Here is a 20,353-nt window from a genome sequence, read left to right as displayed (position 1 = left end):
TCAGACCGCACTCTTAACCCCAGACACTCCTATCGGATTTCATAGGATTCAGCCACTTTCTAGCCCCAGGGTGCTGTAGGTGCTAAATAGATTATCTACATCTCTCAGCCACTATGGAACAACTACACAGCAAAGCTCAGTTTTTAATCCTGCTGAGACTCCGACTGCTTTTGGCCATCAGGTATCCCACGGCTTCACGAGAGGAACTGTTAATCTGGAATGCTGGCCAAACTCCAGTTTAGGTAATTATATTCTGACAATTTACATTTTCCCTGCAGTTTTTCAATGGATGTGGCTTTTTTTTTTTTTTTTTCTTCCCTTACTTTATGACATAAAAGCAGTGGCCTGGTCGTGCTCCTGCTGTTGGAGCAGCTGCCAGGCTTTGCAGCTTAAGTAGCTGCATTTCAGTGGTAGGTAAAGGCATCTCAGTACAGTTAAATAAAGCCCTTTGAAGACCCACGGGCACGAGGAGTATTGTGACAATGCACCCCACTGCTGGCCATAAAGCATGGCAAGCGCTGGAACATGAAATGAAACACCCAGGAGAGGTATCTCCTGGCAGGAGCAGGAAAGGAAAAGTCAGCACAGGAATGGACACATAGACCCTTCCCTCCCAAATCCTAATTCTGCTTTGGACCCGGTGCAGCCCCAGCTGGGATCCAAAGAGCAAACACAATGAACTGTCAGCACCCTGCACAGAGGAACCAGCTCCTGATAGCAAAAGAAAATAAGCTTATAAAAGTAGTGGAAGCTTTTGGCAAGATGCTGGAGGACACTGCCTGGTGCTTAAATGGGATGAGGAAAAGAAATGCCTGTTCCATTAATGAGGGCACCGTTACTGGTTTTATTTCATCTGGGTTTGTAAAAGAAGAATCATTGGGCAAGAAATGGAGTTAGAAGCTTTTGTTTGGGGTGGAATATTACAGCTCACACTCCGAGTATGTCGAATTGTACTACCACATGCTTGATGAGGGACAAACATTCTAGATTAATTAATTAAATGACTGTATTATCACAGAATCACATAGTGGTATGGGTTGGAAGGGACCTTAAAAATCTTGTTCTGACCCCATTACCACAATGCTTAGTTTATATAACCATTCATAACCACTCTGAGATGTTTTCTTCACAGATGAAGCTTTCTAAAAGGCTCATTTTCCTATTTCAGCAACAATTCTGAGAGATGAAGACAGTGGTGACAAATAAACCATGAAATTCCGGATGGATACAGACACGTGTAACTTTCACTCCTTCCCAGATCATTGTCAACCAAAGGCTGTTACCAGTACTAGGTGAGTATTTTTCACAAGTAGTTTGTTGATCAAAATATGTTTTTCCCCATCCCCAAAATGACCAAAGATTAATTTCAGTGTGATGGGGGAGTGTAATTTCCTGGCTTTTGGGGGAGCTGGACGTGGTGGGAGAGGGTAAAGGTTGAGCAGGTTTCCCTCCCCTTTCTCTGTAACAGCTCACAGTAATTCTACACCAATCCAGTGTCAAAAGAAATTATCTAAAACATATCTAAATAGAACTAATCTTCAGAAATAATTTTTAAAATCCCACTAAGAAGCTTCCATATTGCAATACTCCTGGAAATTCCATGGACTCTTAAGAAAGTCAGAATCCAAAGCAGGAAGCAGCAGCCCAGCCTGGTGACAGCCAAGCAAAACTCCAACTGGATCTTGGCAAAGGCTGAGCAACAGCACAAAATACCAGCGCTGCCTCTGTCCTCAAGGCTCCTTCCCCTTCCAAACCCTGCTGCACTAGGGAATCAGCTGCATTTCTAGAAAATTCCCTTGAATTCCTGGAGTATTACAGCTAACCATGCTTCCCCTTCATCTCAGCACAGATGCTTTGAAGTTTTCCAGAGATACCCAAGGAAGAAGACACATCCAAATACCTAGACTAGCCCCAAACTCCACCCTGGAACAGATGGTGGGGTTCTAAATGCAGACACATCTGGTAACCACTGGTATGAAAAAGCTGGCAGGCATCAGCTTATTCTGCTCTACTAAATATTCCATCATTTGAACTGTATTTAAAAAGAAGTTAAAAATAAACAATTGTTTTGCTTGTCTATAACATAATCCCCAACACCTACATATTGTAACTGTGGCATAGCTCGGGCATTACACTCTTGTCTGCCAAAAGAACTTTCTTTTTTTAATTAAGCACTCAGCACTGCCTAAACTTAATTAAAAGTGACTACAAACCAAGCAGTTGGGTAAAGTACAAAAGCATCATTTTCAGCATGTGCTTTGCTGCACCAGACTCGAGGCTGCAGTGCTCCAGCACTTCAGCTCATCCTCGAGTCCACACAGTTTGAGGGGCCTTGACAAGCTGCCAGATTGCTGAGAGTCCTTGAAACAACGGGGGGAGCACAGACTCTGCTCACACAGACCTGTGTGTTTAAGCCAGCTGTTCCATTTCTCCCCAGGTCCAACTCCCAAAATGTAAACCAGGGGTAATTCTTCCTTGTCAGGAAAACAATCTGTTAGAAATTATCGTCATCCCGTAGTAAAGGCAGATGGGAAACATGTCTGCAGGTGGCTGGGGAAAACACCCACCCTCAAAGCCCCCCACCAAAGTCAGACCTTCAGCCTGCACACTACCCATGGTCACCCCAGATCCACTCCCAAAACTCCATTTAAATCATCTTTTGGGATATTGTTCCACGGCTCTTTCTGTGAGCTGAGTGAATCATCTGTGTTTGCTAAGAATCCAAAGCGATAGCAGGCACAAAACGATCGTTCTGGATTACAGTCACTTTGGGAAAAGGCTGTAAAAGGCTGTCTGCTGGGATTGTGCTAGAGGTCCACTGGAGACCCCACCATCGGGTTTGGATGTGTGCAGAGAGCTTTTAAAAATGGCTAGAGAGAAAAAGAAATACTCCGAGGAACTGGCTGATAAGGGAGTCTTAAATTCCAGATATAGAAGGAAGAACAAATACCAACAGTGGGGCCCTGTAAGTCCGGGATGTAAGAGCCAACAGACCTCAGAACAAAACAAGCACTGAGCAAACGAGAGGTGATTCTGTGGGAGACTTTTGGCAAATAGCGAGGATTCTGTAATAAAAGCCACTTGTGATCACTCAATTCAAGCCTGTTTTCCACAAATTGACTCAGTTTAAGCAAAATAAAAGCAGGTCTGCAAGGTTTCCAGTTTCAAAAAGTTGAGGTAATTAAGGAACTAGTTTGAGAGGCTGAATGGCTGAAAAGCTCCGATGAGAAGACCTTGAAACCAAAAAAGAAAAACCATCTGCCATTTACATCCTGAATAGAGAAAGTGAATAAGAAGCACATGTGGGAAGTGAGGAGAACACGCTGGAGATTGGAGATAGTCAGGGTCAAGCCCCCAGGCTGAATGGAGATGCTGCTGCTGAGTGAAGAGAGCATAGGGGTGAAGGGAGAATGAGCTCTGACATCCCACAGCCGCGTCTGAAAGTGCATCTCAAGTTCTCCTGTAACCACAGACATCCCATATTCCCAGTGTCCCTCTGGAATCATGGAGAACTACAGGCAGAATATCCCATAGGACAGAGGATGGGGAAAACTCAGCTCTCAATGGAAGACAGCGCTGGAGAACTGAATCAGAACATAAAAAGCGTGGAAATCCCGAGCAAAAAGTGCCCATGAAATCTAAGTTACACCATGTTAAAATGGCCTGGCACCTGTCTTTGATAAAATAACCATGGCCTTCTGACAAAGAGGCACTCGGTCTTATTTATTGGGATTTTAGTAAAGCAACCAGAAATCTGGGGACTATTTGTAAATGGGGAAAACGGGGATCGATAACGAGAACGCTAGGATCGATAATAAACACTCGTGTGCCTTAAGTGCTGCAGGTTTTTTAAAAAGCACCCTACAATGATAAATAACAATAAATAATTGTCAGCGTTTTGAGCACAATCTATTTCAAAGGCTAACTTTACTATACAAAAGGCTTTAAATTTTAAATAATAGATGTCTAAGTAGCACAGGGCTGCCGCCAAAGCCAACTGCTAAAATAAGGAAGCAGGTGGCAGCTGCTGCTTTTTCCCAGCTCAGAAAGGTGCTTCCTCCTTTTCACAGTTCACCCAGTTCAATTATTAGTGCATTTGAAACAGCAAAATCCACTCCAAGCTGAATCAGAATGAAAATATTTTTTAAATGTAAACCTTACATGGTTTTTTTCATAGCAGCAGGATTCTTAAGTGTATTTGCAAAAGCACAGGACCATAAATCCAGAGTCTGATCCCTTAATACTGAAGCCAACCACATTGCATAATCCCATTAATACATTTATCAGGCCCCATCTTCACAGCAATCAGGTTTTCAGCCTTTTACACAATTCCCATTAGAAGGCTCTTCAAGCATCTCCCTTGCTTTGAACCTATTCTGCTCTTTTCCAGCCTAAACTTTTTCAGAGCCTTTTGTTCTTGTGCCAGAATTGTCATTTAACTTAAAGAACTCTTCTCCCTCTCTGGTATTTACACCAGTGTATTTATAGAGAAGGAATCTAATTTTTCTCCACCTTTTTTTTTTTTTTTTTTTTTTTTTGTCATCACCTCACCATCCAGGTTCCTTTAATCATTTTGGGAGACGTTTCTCTGTTCTCCAGCAGATGCCCTCTGCTGCACCTTTTCCAGCTGGAATCAATCTTTCTCCTATGGACAAGGAATGCAGAATGCATTTTAAGCCATGCCTCACTAAAACCTGTTGCAGTGGCATTCACATTTCTTTGTCACCAGTGGGAATACTTCAGTTGACAAATGTGATCCCAGACATATCTTCATCATCAGGACATCAGAATTATCCTATGGCTGATGAATACATCCCAATTCCCACACAGAACCCCCAGCTTTCTGTCAGAGTTTGCATTACAAGAACTCACATTTGCTTCAGACAAATGGTCCCAAAGTCAGTCATTCTTCTCCTGGGATCTCCTGTTTTTCCTCTTTTGATGACACCTCCAAATCCCATTAATTTCTGCTCTATCATTAGTCAATACTTTGATTAGCACCAGGCTTGAGACCCGTCCGTGAGGAGCACTATTGCTAACTTGCCTGCCAATCCTTCTTCAACCTTCCTGCCTTTTCTGCCTTTAATACAGGATTTATTGATGCAAAACAGGAGCAAAATACTTCAATTCTGATTGATTTAAACTCTCTTGCTTTGCATTTTTGGTTTTTTTTTTTCTTTAATGAATGGCTGATTTTTGCTGGTGGAGAACAACAAAGGCATATTTCTCCATAAATCAGGCCTTTGCCTGAATTGCAAAGCTGTCCTATTTTTACAGTTAGGCATCTGTAAAAATTAATAAACTATGCAAGTCAACACATTTGATGTTAAAAATGGTAAATGAAGTTTCTTAATGACTAGTCTGACTTTTTCATTGTACTTCGGATTTACGTCTCAAATTTAAAAAACAATAAAAAAGACATGTCGAACTTGTAAAATTAAGCTAAATGTGCTGAATACAGTTTAAATTAAAACAAACTGGTTTATTGTACAAAGAAATTCTGCAACCTATAAATAGAACAAACTTCTTCCTATTCAGCATGTCTTCAGGTTTCCAGAACTTGAAACAAAATTAATTTCTATTCTCATGCAAAGGAAGAGCTGATGCGCAAGTAAAATGAAAAGTGGCAAAAACCACTTGGCTAAACATTTTCTTTAACCTACCTGTCAAGGAGAGGACACTCACACAACCAAGCACAGCCACTGTCCTCATCCCTTCCCTTTTTTCTCTCCACATAAATCCAGGCCCACACAGGAAATGCAGAAACACACGGGCTGGCACCACCACAGCAGTCTGAAATCCCACCAGCCGCAGGCAAGGCAGCTTTTCCTGGTGCAAGTGCAGCCAAACAGAGCTCGGGGAGAGGGGCAAAGAGCAGAACAAACATGGGAATCGCTCCTCCAGCTGCTGTGGGGAGGGTTTGGCCCAGCTCTGCACATGCACTGCTACAGATCAGGAGCTGTCCCAGCAAGCATTACCCCAGTATCAGCCTTACAAAGCCTCTTCAGCTTCCTCATCAGAGAGGAAAGCAGAGAAAGTGATGGCATTGTCCAAATCTTCATCCACCAGTCCTGCAGCACGCTGAGATCCTCCCACACGTGGCAATGCTTTTGTTTAATCAATACCACTATTGACTCCCAAGAGTGCAAGAGCAAACAACCATTTGCCCTTCCAATTACAGCAGAAACCACTACATGTGTCGAGATTTAAATTCAATCAAATTTAAAGATGAAGAAAAATCCTCCCTTTCTCCCACTACCAGTAACAGAACAATGCTATGCTCTGCCTTTTTTTTTTTTTTTTTTTTTGAGTAATTAAAAATAGACTGAACTTTAGGAGTGTTATTGCACTTGAAGCAGTAGAATAAAGTGCATCATAAAAAGATGCCACTGGGATCAGTTGAAGCCAAGAAAATTGAAAACATTTTGAAGGAACGAAGCCAAAAACACAGAACCAGATTTAAACTTGGCGTGTGCTGTGGCAGAATGCCAGGGGAAGCAGAACCGGCTGGGGGAGTGTGGAGAGGGAAGGCTCCCTGCTGCAGCCCACGGATCAGGTGTGATGGGCCAGGTAATGGGGGGACACAGCTGGCACAGCTGGGGGAGGTCGGTGAAGCAAAGCCCACTGCAACCTGCTGGGCTGTGAAACATTCCCATCATATTAAGCCATGGCATTAACAAACATTGAGCTGTAATCCACCACTTGCCAGTCTTCAAAGAGCTCTCAACCCAATGACTAATTCTCACAACCACCTCCTTAGGTGCAGGAACTGTTTATAAAGATGAGAACAAAGGCAAAACGGTGGAGTCATTAGCCACAGCTCCTAAAAAGCGATTTTTGAAACCAGAGGAGCACAAGGCTCCCAGTGACACAGCCCCCTCAGTAGGTGGAATTTGCCTCGTGTTTCTTCGACAGCAGGACATATCTACAACCTAAAACACTTGTCCCCAAACCTGAAACTTCACGTATAAAGTTACTTCTCTAACGTGTGTGAGACTGATTTTATATCTTCTCTGTGCAGGCAGGGAGCAGGAGAACAGCAGAAGTAAAATGGGTGAAGTGACGCTACGATGGAGATCAACAGGAGGTTTTGGCCACTAAACTTGCATTTCAGCTGATATGGTTTTAATCAAGAAAGAAAAGCACCTAGCTAAGCCTCCTCACCAAAAGGTTTGTAAATCACAATTCTTAGATTCTCTTCTTCATCTCAGTTCTTCCTCCAGCAAATAAAATTACCTTAAAATTTACAAGAAGGCTTTGAAACAGATTCAGGTTTATGGCAAACTCTTGGAGAAAAGATGCATAGAGCATCTCTGTTACCAATGCTCAGCTCAGCAGAGATCTCCAGATGAGAGAAGAGCTAAAAAATATCTTAACAAAATGCCAGAAACAAGAATAAGTTACTAAAGGGAAAACAAACCCAACACACTTGTGTTTCTAAGCACCTCAACAACGTTATCAATAAGCCCAGATACAGCCTTTCCACAAAAGCTGCAGTGACAATCGATTCAAATGGATGGCACTTCTGTAATGCCCCTATTTGACTCTGAGCTGAAGCAGATAAAAATTCAAAGATTGGACTTCCTTGGTATTTTTATGTTAATCTGCACAGCTTTAGGGAAATTGTTGCGACTCAACTTCAATTCACTCCGTGCAGTCAGAGCCATTCAAGTACCTACCAGCAATTTTCATACCCCTCCAAGTCTATCTCATAAACTGTCATCAGCCCAATGCATTATCTTGCCTGAAAAAATCTGTCAGGAGCACCAGGCAGGCTCCCCCTCGGTTCAGATAAGCCGAGCAGACCTGACTCATCCTTTTTTTTTTTCCCTTTCATCCTGGTTTGTATTGTCACCCTTACAATTTATTTTCCTGTATGGCACAAGATCAGGCTACATATATGTATAATGAGTGTGCAAGGGACAACGAGAGAAAGAAAGTGGTTTTCATCTCCACCTATCCTCCCTTCTAACAGTTCCTTTTGCTTCATCTTTTTGGAGGTATTTTAGCATTAAATTTAAATTAATTCTCCCTTTTTCTTGCTTTTGTTGAAAGAAAACAACAGGATACGTGAGAAACCCATGTAGGAGGAAATGCTTTCCTGATCTGGAGCACTTGGACTTGCTCAAGCCTTTTGCTGTGTTTCTGCAGAAAGCAGATGAGCAGCCTCACCTCACTCTGGGCTACTTTTGCCCAAACTGCCGCTGCACTTAAACTGAAAACCAGTTTTATTGCAAACAGAGATGGGCATCCACGGGCCCGAGGTGTGCCAGGGCAGCAAAGGGCCCCGCTCTGGCTCCGGTATGAAGAGCTGGAAGATCTCCCTTCCCTCCTGGGGACTGTCTGGTATCCCAGCTGGAGCTCCACCCTGCCCCGAGGCTCTGTGAGTACCCGGGCTATCCCTCATGCCTGTTTTTCATCAGCTTACACAACCTTCATTACCCTTCAGCCCAGTGTCTCTTTGTCAGCCTTGCCTGACACAGGCTGGCAGGTCCACAAGTTGTTGGGGTGGCACAAACATACGGGGTGATTGGGTCCAGAGACTGGGGCTCATTCCGTGAGAAAATAAAATAACACAGATGTTGTTGTGTCATGGATCTGAGCAGAGACCCCAAGCAGTGAAACAACCTGGAGATTTAGGTGTAACCACGCAGAAAAATCAGTATTTGGATGAACTCGGGAGCAGCCAAATGTCTAAAATACCACACTGATAAAGAAACCCCCAGCTTTTTGGGATCAGCCAGCAGCAGAATGACTCTGCCAAGGTCCCAGGGCCCTCACAGCAGTCAGAGGTTGCACCACACTCCCAAATGCTTCAACGAGCTTGGGGTTGCACCACAACACAGGGAGAACAGAGCTGAGATGGACCTGAAGGTCCATCCCTTTACTCCAGGCTGCACAAAGTTTCACTTCAGTCATTTTCTTCAGGGTTTCTTCAGAATATGGTTGTCAGGCTCAGCTCAGTGACAACCCAGGTAGAGCAAAAGCTCTAACTCATCAATCCTTTTAATTCTTTAAATTAAAGAATTAAATTTCTGCATCACCATTGTGATTATGTTTTCCTTGTAACAAGGCCTTCAAGGCAACAAGAAACACCAAAGAACAAGGAGCAAGAAAAGTCTTCAGGTGGTCAAAGATTCATTACAACAGACAGAATCATTGCCTTTATCCTCTCTCCAGCCCCCACTTAATTGAGTAGCCTGATAAATTGATGAATTACAGTGAAATGATCTTGCTGTGATGCCTCTTGCTGATGAATGAAGAATATCCTGCCAGAGTCTCCTGGTTTCAGGTGATGGATTTGAGCCCAGGCTGCAACACAATTCCTTGTGACTGACAAGCTCAGCTATTTGCACTCTTAATCTTGATAATATTTGATTGAATAAATCCAAGGTCATCATTTCCCAGGTGGATAAACTGCTCCAAATATCACCAGCCCTCCAATTACTTCAAACTGCATTAACAAAAAAAAAGGTGAAGAATATTCACGTAAGAGCTGCTGAGCTTTCAGCCTCGTGGCTGGGAAATCTCTACAACCCAAAACAAAGCTTTGCTGGAGCATGAACGAGCCACTGTGGAGTTCCATTTGTCATCACATGGCCAACAGCCCTTTTCCTGCAGCCCTCAAACCTCAGGGACACAGACCCCTGGGGAGTAACGTTGCTCATGTTCAGTCACAGCCCAGCAGATTCTTTCTTTTTTGTGTGAAGCCTGATAGCAAGCAGCTTGGCTGAACTGGAGTGATTTCAAGACGTGGGAAGCTGGGAAAGGATAACTATTAATTGGCATAATTTTCTTTCAGCGCACACAAACACTTTCTAATAGAGGGAAACATTAAAACTCCCATACTTGAGCTTTAGTGAACAGTTTGGGGGATGCAATCTGATTTTTCTTTCCCATCTTCTTCTTCTTCAAGAGGCAAAATATGGGAGCAAAAACTTCTGCAAAAACTTCTGCACCTTGGCTGCACAGAACTTTCACACGGATCTCTGCACAGCATCAGCTGGATTGAAAGATGATGTGTCATTTGTGAAATATTCCAGTCCTTTATTGTGCAAGTTCCTAATTATTAATGTCTAGGCTCCGTATTTCTACAGTGAGATTTATGATGTAGCTCAAGGTGGTGGATTTGAACTAATTTTCCCTCAAATCCACAGATGGGAAACCACAAAAGTGCTTTTTATCCCCTCAACTTCTGTAGTCTCTGGTGCAGAAAAACCCCAAAGAACAAACAAGCCCCTCAAAAGAGGAATCTGAGGTGAAAATTGTCCTTCTCTGCCTCCACCACCACCACAGTGACATAAACGTCTTTTAAACAGCTCCACATGTCCCTTGGGGGCAATGCAGACAGATTTTAGCAAAATTTCACTTTTGTGTCTGTTTTTAGAGGACATAAACTGCACTACTGCAGGCCTCCTTCCATTCCACTGAGGCTCTTCAGACCAGGTGCAGAACGGGGACTGCAGCAGAAGCAGGACACAGCTGCTGCCCTGGGATCAGGAGAAAAGAGGCAACTGATGCAAAAGCCACACGTAACCCTTGTGGAAGGAGCCAGAAGCTGTCCCCGTGGAAAAATAGCAGGAAACACTGTCACCAACCTGGCCTGTCACAGAGCTGGGCATGGAAAAGTCCTGCAAGGGAGAAGCAGAGAACTTCTGGGCATAAAGGATTTCACTTCTTCGTGTGATTCCCACAGCAAACTGAAATGGAAAGATTTTAAGCCTTGAAATTAAGATGGTTTTGGAGGTAAAAAGCATGGTTGGAGAGTCAAATGAAGTTAATCCATTTTTTCTCCAAGGATACCATACATTGGAAAAGCACGTAGAGTGAGCAACCAGCAGCTGGACTGGTGGCACACGCTGCTCTTACTGGTCTAACAGGGCTTAACACAAACAGCCTGTGCTCCAGAAAATACTCGTATTTGTATATTCATATACATATGCATGTACCTATAGGCATGCTGGTCCCGCGTAACACAAACAGGTAATAAACCCACAAATCTTTGGCTTTAGGATGTGGGGTTTAAAAAAAAAAAAAAATTTTAAAAATAGCAGTCTGCACGTGCTACAGCAGAAGTTGCATTAAAATAAGCACTGCTGGTGCCAGTGAGTTATAGGTGCTTGCAAGAGGCAGGATAATGTGATTTCTCCGTGCTTGGTTCACTCGGAGGTAACTGCACTCTTATCAGGAGATGCAGGATATGAGGCTCTGACACTGCTCTGATTCATGCTCTGGAATAACGCAGGCATTTGATGGCATCTGCATTGCTGACTCAATTGCGTATCTTCAGTGCTGATCTTGTTGGTGCTGGGAAAAGGGACTGGGAAGGAAAAGCGCTCCTGCTGCCTGCATGCCACGGCTTTGCTGTTTGCCTTAGGGCCTCACCGGTAAAAATAGGTAAATAAAGAAAATAAATGTGTTCCTGCCTCCGTCCCACATCCTCCAAGGCAAGGCTTTCAGCTGGTTTTCTCCACCCAAACTTGGCAAAGCAACTTCAAGGAAAATAGGGAATTCTAACTGCTCTGTTTACGGAATATATTTGAAATTAAAAGAAAGCAAACCTTGCCCTGTCTTCTCCCTGCATTTTAGTCCCAGCCAGTCTCAGAAAAAGGTGGAAGACAAATATTTTCTTGTTGAAGCTCATTCTACCTCCAACTGGTTGTTTCCAAAGTCTGGATTTATTTATTTTTTTTTAAGTTTCAGCTCTGGCACATCTAATTTTCTTCCTTATGGGGAATAAACAAGAAGAGCAGCAGCCCAGCAGGTGATGAAACAGATTCTTCTCCAACTCTGCAAGTGGAAAGCTGAGACCAAGAAGGTGACGAGGAAGATAAATGAACACCTTAGAGGATGCTAATCACACATGGGAGTGGTGATTTCCAGCAACTTCTGCCTTGTCTGGTGCCCTGGAAACCCTTGGTGAGCATTCACAGCCCCACGTGGCAGACCCAGCACGGGATTGCTGCTCTGGTCTCTTCTTGCCCTGCCTTCACCACCAGAGCTGTGATGGATGCAGCTCCTCAGCCTCTTCCTCTCACAGAGAGGAGCTGTGGCACCTTCTGTGCTTAAAAGTAAGTGATTTAGCAAGAAAGAAAATCCACAGCTGCCTTTTATAGAATCATGCAAACGTGTAGTGGCTTGTGATGGAACATAAAAGTTCATCTCATTCCAACCCCCTGCCATGGACAGAGACACCTTTCACTAGACCAGGTTGCTCTAAGCCCCTCCAGTGTGGTCTTGTGTGGAGGTTCATCCTCATGGCACGACCCAGGATGGGTTATCTGTGTTGGACAAGGATAACATGGGAGAGGACTCTCTATGCCTCGTGTCCCTCCTGATGTTTTACTCATCAAAGGTGCAAACAGGACCTCAGGGGGGTCAGGCTGAAGGTCCTCTGCTGTCCTGGTGGAGACACTGAGTGAGAGCCAGATCCTTCCCCTTGCAGCTCCTCCCAGCCCGGCTCTCTGAACCCCACACTCTTGGCATGCACAACATCCACGCTGGCTCTGGAGACCTTTGGGATGATCCAGCAGGAGACATTCCCCACAGGCTGCTGAGGCAGCCAAGACCAGGCCTATCTCAACTCCCACCCTCCCACGTGGCCTGTGGCCATGGCCCCACCAAACCCAAAGCCTGAAAGAGCCAGAGGATTCACAGCAAACAAGAACAGGCCTGGGGTTGGCAGCCTCGATGCCCAGCGCCGGGGCTAAGCCTCCTTTCCAGGGAAGTCGTGTCTCGTCAAGCCTTGGCTGAGCACTGGCCCAGGCTGGGGCTTGCCCAGCTTCCCAGGGCGTCCTGGTGGGGACTAATTACCCATGACTAATAATCACCTCTTCCCTCCATCACGGCACTTCTGCTGGCACCCACTCATGTGGCACAAAAGCCCTTTGGGTTCCCTTCCCTTGGCGACCCCACTGCTCCACCAAATGTGCTCACAACTGGTCCAGAGTCCTCGGGGATGGACAAGGAGCCTCTCGTCAAACCTCCAGGTTTTTGGGAGCTGCCTCCAACTACAGCCAGCACCAGCTGTGCCTGTCTCTGGGTGTGCCAAGCAGCCAACCTGTGCATTCCCGTGGGGAAGTCCACTGAATTTGCCCCATCCCAGTACATCTATTTCATTAATCACAAACAGAAATTCAGGGGAGGGCAGCTGCTCGAGGACAACACACAGCCAGTAAATAAAATATAAACACCTCATCCATACTTAACATCAGGTTTGATCTGCACTGCTTTCCTTTCCTTTTTCAAGGTGATTTGCAATTTCTTTGGTTGCATTTTGGGAAGGGGAGGGATGACTTACTGCGTAATCTCATTTTTGATCTATTATTAAATGTCTGCTTTCTTTTTTCTTTCTTTTTTTTTTTTTTTTTTTTACCTTTTCTCTAGGAAGCCAGAAGCCCCAGCAGGAATTACAGCCAGAAAGGGAGGTGAACTGTGAAATGAAAGCTGTGAGAGAAAGAATTGCTTGGGCTTTTGTTTGAAATTCTCCGAGTTTTCTGATTTTTGTTTGGAAGAAGTCTCAGATTGGCAAACCAAGGACTCAGTGGAAGTCTGGGACAAGACCACAGCAGATGAGGGCAGAGGCACTCAAGGCAGTCAGGGACATCAGACTTTTTACTATTTTGATACCATCTGAAGGTGGATCTGTTCCTAAGGCCACGCTGGAGATGCATCGGGGCTGATGAGTGATTTCCACCACCCTTTTTGCCTCCTTCCCAGCCCCTCCGCATCGCTGGCAGCGATTCCTCCTCCTGCCATTTTTCAGAAATAAGCAGTTTCTCCTCCTTAGGCAGCAGGACATGCTCCCACCTCCCAGCCAGATGAGTCAAAAGCCGGCCTGGCTTTGCTGCCAGCTCCCACAGATGCTCCTCGTGCTGTGCTGAGCACCTGGCTGGCCAGCACATGGTCCCCCTTGGAGCCACATGGCCAAACTGGGTCCCCCAGCTCCCCAGGGAAGCCTCTGCTCTGATATCTGGAGCAGACACAAGCTCCTACAGAGATCAGCCACTGGCAGCCCCAGAAAAGGGCAGATGCTCATTCACATTTCCTATGAATTGAATTAATTAGTTTAACAATTTCCTGTTAATTTCCTATCATAATAATCGCCTTATTAACTAATAGGAACAACGCCATTATTTAACCACCAGGAATGTGACTCAGTGACAGCCACAGCCACCAAAGCTATTTTTTGGGAAAAGAACAGTTTTTTAAAGTGCTTTTGTTTTTAAAAAGTAGCCCACACAAGCAGCTGAGGGTTTTGCAGCTGAACTGGGCAAGTTCAGACTCATTCTGAAGGAAAAAGCATCCCTGGGCCACATTCCATAGAAAACTCTCTGCTTTTTCCAAGGGAATACAGGAAGGGCAGGGACGTGACACACAGAGAGCAGCTCCATCTCCTTCTGCAACTGGACACCCCAACACCTCCTCCCTGGAAAATCCAGGGGATGGTTGGGGAAGAAACCCAAAAAATGGCACGTCTGGAAAGAGCCATCCCTGGCTGGGAGCAATCAGCAGATGTGAACATCCATCTGACATCCATCCACCAGTGCCCACCACTCCTCAAGCATCTGAAGGACCACCAGGACCTCTCCTGGTCCTGCTACAAGAACCACAAAACTTCTGTTTGGCCACTTCCAGGAGCCACCAGAGACCAACTATAGATACAATAAAAACAAAAGCTGACGTGGGACTGGAAACCCTTTCCTCATTCCCAGGGGAGACAGAGAAACAGAAGAAATGAAGGAAGCATTTGTGGACCTTCAATTCTAACTCACCCAACAGTCACAAAATCCTTTTTGGGATCCCCAGCGACCAAATCCCAGCTGCCACAAAACTGACATGGGTGATATGGGAGCAGATGTTCCCTCACCTTCATATTTTTACTGGCTGCAACTGATTCAAGTTTCTGGGCACAAAACCAGTTGGAAGTAGCCTGTTCCCTGCTAAAAACACCAGAGCTGGATGCCACTGTGACATGAGGGATGTATGTGCCACCTCCTTTCTCCACCTCCAGCCTGAATGCCATCCTGCCTTTCTCTTAAACTCAGGAAAAAGGAGCCAAACCGCAGCAACTGTCTGCACTTGGCTTTATCTGCCACAAAATGTCAAACTCTTCAACAGGAATCGCAGCATTTCCATCCTCCCTCACTCCAAAGCAGGAACACTGGTACAAAGGAGCCAAAAATGTATCACAAAAAAAGAAAGCATCACCTACACCAGCCACAAATGGACTGAAGATGGAGGTCCCTCTTAGGCAACAAAGAGTCCTGCAGGGGAAAAAACCACCCGAGTTTCTCCACATTCCCTCGTGTCACCTCTGAATTTGCTTCCCATGCAACCATTTATACAGAAATGTGAGTGCACTTGTGGCATGCTGTGGAAATATTATGACTAATGGATGGAACCTGTGCAATGTGTCAAAATCTTCCCTCTCTCCCCATCTAACAGCATTTCACACACACTTGAGACATTGGCACCTACATTTAATCTGTTTTCTTGCGAGGGGATGGAATGCATTTAATGAATTACAGTGATTTTATGTCTCACCAGTAGATTCTGCTCTGCCATGGCAGCAGAGAAGCCACAGGTTCCCCCCAGTCCCTTGCTAAGGGATCAACAGGCTCTCATCCTTCCTTATTTATTTTGGAAGAGCACATCAGGGCACAGCACATCATTTGATTTTAATTTTTAATTTTTTTTTCCCCTGCTAATACCCCATTTTTTCCCCTCTCTGATTTTGATGGCACGGGACTGCATCTCCTCATCGCTCCTGCACACACACAGTGCCCATCATCCTGCATTGCTGGGACTGCAGGGAGAAAGCTCTTGCCCAAGGTTTTTCTGGGACCATTTATAGTCTCATAACAATGATGTGTTACCAGCACGTCTGAAACCCCCTCAGCTCCTGCTTTGCACGGGCACATCCCCAGCATCACTGGGACACAGCTGGGTCCAGCACCCACACACGGCCAGCTCTGCAGCAGGGGGAGCGGCAGAGAAACACCTCAGCACCTCCCGCTTTCAGCAGCGATAAAATTACCCATTTCCCTCCGCTTTCATCAGGGATAAAATTACCCATTCCCCTCCTTTGCAGCATCCTCTCCCTCCCGAGCTGAGCGGCGCTGGCCGCGGAGCCGGAGCATCCCCGGGCTCCGGCTGCCGCACAGCCCCGCCAGGCCAGCGGTGCTCACACCTTCCACGCCTGCAGCATCTCAGCCCGGAGCAGAAAGCCCGCAAAGCCCCTTCCTGCAGCGAGCCAGGCGAGAAACACGCGGAGAAAAGCCCGGGGGAGGCAGAGGACGCAGCAGCCTCCGCGGGGAGCCAGGTTTGCACCAAGGAGAAGTTTCTCTGCTCGCCCACTGAGGCACATTTGAAGGTGAAGGTTGGACGGGGAGCGCAGGCCGCCCAGAGCAGAGCGGAACACAAAGAAACCCAGCCCCGGCATGATGAAATGCAAGTTTATTTGCTTTAGCTCGGGTCCAACTTCGCTCGCTGGCTCAGGAAAAATTTCTTTAATGCCGCTCTGTCTGGGGGCTTTCGTGCAAACCAGGTTTTTTAACCAACTCAAAACACAACTCCAGAGAGATGGCGAGTCCTGAGCACCCCGAGAGCCAAGCAAGCGGGACCAGAGCATCCTGACTTCTCCAAGTCCTTTTGCTCTGCCGCCACTCTCCTGGTTCACATCCCAGACGCGGAGTTACCGCGGCCGAACCATGAGAGGCACCGGCGCTGCCGAGGGCGGCCAAAACCATCCCTCTGCTCCCGGGGATCGCTCCCTCCTCTCCGACCATCCCCGGCTCCCCTCCCTGCAGGGATTTCTCCTCGTCCCACAAAAACCCTTCCAAAACCTCCAATTGTCCCCACGGGCCAAATTGCCAAACTCGAACGCAACTTTGAGCGGGGGCAGAGCGGCCCCCGCCCGCTGTTTCATGGCAGCCGTCACATTAAACCGAATTTATGTTGCACCATCCCGGCGCGGCGGGAGAGGAGCCGCTGCCACCCCGGGGCCACCGGCACGAGTTTCGCCCAACTTCGGGCACCTGGATAAAAAAAGCCCAGTGCCCCCTCCGAGAAGGCAGCTGCCGGCTCAGCCAGGGTTCATCCCGCTGGAAAAATCCCAGTCCCCAACACCCCCAGCCCCAGGGACACGCTCAGCCCGCGGGACATCTCCATGCCGGGATAGGGAGGGGAAAGGAGGAGGAGGATGGGTCCCCTCCAAACCCATCCCGGGAGGGGCTGGTGCTGCTCCCCGGCTGAGTCCGGGGCGCCTTTCATGCAGGGATTATAAAGTAGAATACAATAAAGAATAAAAAAATAAAAATAAGAAAATATTAAAATAAATTGGGAAAATTAAAATAAAAGCTAAACCAATAAACTAAAAAAAAAAAAAAAAGTAAATAAACCCAATAAAAGAACATACCACAGAATGAAATGAAAAAGAAGCAATGCCGTGCCGTCGAGGCGCCCCGGGAGCAGCGCTTACCTGGCGGAGGGGCCGCGCTGTGCCCGCGGAGCCCCGCGCTGTGCCCGCGGCGCTGTGCCCGCGGAGCCGCCGGGCCCGCGGAGCCCCGCGCTGTGCGTGCGGAGCCCCGCGCTGTGCCCGCGGAGCCCCGCGCTGTGCCCGCGGAGCTGTGTCCGCGGAGCCCCGCGCTGTGCCCGCGGAGCCCCGCGCTGTGCCCGCGGCGCTGTGCCCGCGGCGCCGCCGGGCCCGCGGAGCCCCCGGGCCGCTCGCTGCATGCCGGGAAGCGGCGCGGGGCCGCGGGGCAGCGGCGCGGGGCCGCGAGGCAGCGGCGCCCTCTGCTGGCATCGCCCGCCCGCGGGCCCGCGGCCGCTCTGGGGCGCTCACAGCGGGAGCGCGCGAGCGGACAGCGCTGCTGCGTACACGCGGTTATGTATATATAATAGATAGTCGTCTATGTATGTATATGCATGGAGCTTTATGGATATCTGGTATGCAAATATTTTATGTGTGTATATATATTTATATATGTTATATATATTCATCTATGTATGTATATGCATGTAGCTTTATGGATATCTGGTATGCATATATTTTATCTGTGTATATATATTTATTTTTATATATTATATATATTCATATATGTATGTATATGCATGTAGCTTTATGGATATCTGGTATGCATATATTTTATCTGTGTATATATTTTTATTTATTTATATATGTTATATATATTCATATATGTATGTATATCCATGTAGTTTTATGGATGTCTGATATACATATATTTTATCTGTGTATATATTTTTATTCTTATATATTCATATATTCATATATATATGTATATCCATGTAGTTTTATGGATGTCTGATATACATATATTTTATCTGTGTATATATATTTATTTTTATATATTATATATATGCATATATGTATGTATATCCATGTAGTTTTATGGATGTCTGGTATGCATATATTTTATCTGTGTGTAATAGATATAGATATAGATAGATATAGATATAGATATAGATATAGATGTAGATGATATAGATAGATATAGATATAGATATAGATATAGATATAGATATAGATGATATAGATAGATATAGATATAGATATAGATATAGATATATAGATATGTTCGTGTCTGTGCAAAAACTTAGAACCCCAGGATGGTTTCCTTTAGAAGGGGCCTTAAATATCTCATTATTCTACCTCCCTGCCATGGGCAGGGACACTTCCCACCATCCCAGGTTGCTCCAAGCCCTGTCCAGCCTGGCCTTGGACACTCCCAGGGATCCAGGGGCAGCCACAGCTTCTCTGGGAATTCTATTCCAGGACTCCCCACCCTCACAGGAAGAATTCCTTCCCAATCTCTCATCCATCCCTGCCCCCTGGCAGTGTGCAGCCATTCCCTGTGTCCTGTCCCTCCATCCCTTGTCCCAAATCCCTCTCCAGCTCTTCTGGAGCCCCTTCAGGCACTGGAAGAAGCTCTAAGATCTCTCCAGAGCCTTCTCCGTGCCCATTTCCAGGCAGAACCCAAAACACCTCTGGAAAATAAACGGGAAGCACTGGTTTGGAGAGGAAGGGGCAGATGTTGGGGCACATCAGCTTTGGGGTGAAACTCATGGCTGGAGGCACAAGGTTCAGAGCATTCCCCTTGTGAGAACTTGTTAAACACACACACACAGAGGTCTGTAGTTATAGAAGTGTATGATTTAAGGACTGGGAATGTATGGATTGATGGATTGGAAGCGTATGGATTCATGGACTGGATGTACCCCTGGGTGTTGCAGGAGGATGTGGGGCCAGGCTGTGTTTGGGGACTGGGTCACAGCCCCACTCCTGACTTTCTGCCCCGCTTTTCCCCACAGGCATCTCCTCTCCTCTGTGAAAGGTAATGAATGCATCTCAGGTGGGTAATTAATTCATCTCGGGTGGATAATTAATGCAGCTCTGTGGCAGAATCTCCTAAATATTAACGAGACTTTGTGGTTTGACCTCCCTGGGTCAGCACTGCAGGAGCTCTGCTCTGCTGGGCCCAGCACTGGGATCCTGCTTGGAGGCAAACCAACAACTCATCCAAACCCCGAGGAAAAGTGATCCCAGTGGGAGGATGATCCTACACCCAGCCACAGTGGGATCACCCCAAAAATGGGATTACAGCCCAAATACCACTCTGAAGGTGAGACCTCACAAGCCTTGGTCCACATTCCCAGTTTGCATCAAGATCCGCTAATGTAATTCCTGGGATTTTTTCTGACAGGAGAAGCAACTGCAGGTCATGGACAAGGCCTGGAAAAGAACCTCCTGTGACAAGAGAGGGAATTGCTGAAGGACTGAGGAAAACCAGAGGCACAGCACCCAGAGGTGTGCACACCTGGAACTCATCTCTCTCCTTCTCCTTGGCAAGAGCAGCCTCAGGAAGCTCTTGGCTTTCTGATGCCACCTTGTGTCTGCTGCAGATGTGAAGTGACATTTCAGACCCTGCCAGAAGCTTGTTGTGACTCAAAAAGCTTCTTTTTCAACCCAATTCCCCCGTCTGCAGCCTCTATTCCTGCGATGTCTTTCTACAGGCTCCTGTTTCTTCCCCGGGGCAGGGATGTGACCCTGTGGACATCAGAGTCCCAACTAACATTTGGCCAAATTCTGGGGAGAGCTGCAAGTATTCCTCAAATCCCAGGAAATCCCGAGTTTTCCTGCTGTGTTTGTCAAGTCTCATGTCCAGAGCAGCAACGGCAGTTCTGAACAGTTTAAATAAAGCAAAACTTTAAATAAAGCAAAATTGTGAACGTCCCTGGGGAGTGACCAAGGATGGGGACAGGGGCTCCTTTATGGGAAATGTTGCCTCTAACTGGTTCTCCTGGCACCATTTCCTCCAGCTCCAGGTGGCTG

The 20,353-nt window shown here is 46.4% G+C and overlaps 1 protein-coding gene across 3 annotated transcripts in view; it reads right to left on the bottom strand.

Moving 5' to 3' along the window:
- Nucleotides 1-17,561, bottom strand: part of EXTL3 (exostosin like glycosyltransferase 3) — a 140,352-nt gene extending 122,791 nt beyond the window's left edge. Inside the window, exon 1 of one of the 3 annotated variants that reach the window (XM_077782483.2) lies at nt 17,483-17,561. The gene's annotated coding sequence lies outside the window, so the exon portion shown is untranslated. The remainder of the gene's footprint in view (nt 1-17,482) is intronic. The other 2 variants (XM_085574344.1, XM_085574343.1) reach the window with 2 other exon arrangements.
- Between the last annotated feature and the right edge of the window lie 2,792 nt (nt 17,562-20,353).

This window comes from Lonchura striata, chromosome 3 (assembly GCF_050655825.1).
Source record: "Lonchura striata isolate lonStrDom1 chromosome 3, ASM5065582v1, whole genome shotgun sequence".
In the NCBI taxonomy this organism is placed as follows: domain Eukaryota; kingdom Metazoa; phylum Chordata; class Aves; order Passeriformes; family Estrildidae; genus Lonchura; species Lonchura striata.
This window is presented reverse-complemented; position numbering and strand designations above follow the sequence as displayed.